This window comes from Arachis ipaensis, chromosome B10 (assembly GCF_000816755.2).
Source record: "Arachis ipaensis cultivar K30076 chromosome B10, Araip1.1, whole genome shotgun sequence".
Classification (NCBI taxonomy): Eukaryota; Viridiplantae; Streptophyta; class Magnoliopsida; order Fabales; family Fabaceae; genus Arachis; species Arachis ipaensis.
Window position 1 is genome coordinate 134,767,284 of NC_029794.2, and position 562 is coordinate 134,767,845.

Genomic DNA, 562 nt, shown 5'->3' on the forward strand with positions numbered 1-562 from the left:
ATCCAAACGGACATGTTAAGAACTAATTCGTCGCAATCTGAATTTTATTAAGGGTCTGTTGCTGGTCAATGAGTTACTGCATGCATAAGGTAGGGTTTGAACTCCCGACACTTGCTTAAGCGGACGAATAAGCTGATCACTCGATCAACCCAAATTAGTTATGCTATATGACTATATTATGATATGTTGGCACCAATTAAATACAACAAATTAATACTAGTCCACATGGATATAAATAGCCCAAAAAAAGAAAATTGAAAGCAACAATTTCTAGGTATGGGGTTTTTAGCTTGTAACAAATACATCAATATCCATACATGTATTTTTTTTATTATTATTATAATAGTAGTAGATAGAATTGACGTGTAATTAAGATGGATGCTATTTAAGTACTTATAAATTGGAACAAACACACACGTTGAAGCTTTAACAACTCCATTTCTAGGCACCTTTCCTTTTTTTGAAAATAAAATAAAATAAAATAATCATATAGGGGTAAAGTGGTCATTATGCACACTATTTGTTTGGATCTTTTTTGAGTCATCAAATTAAAGTCACACTC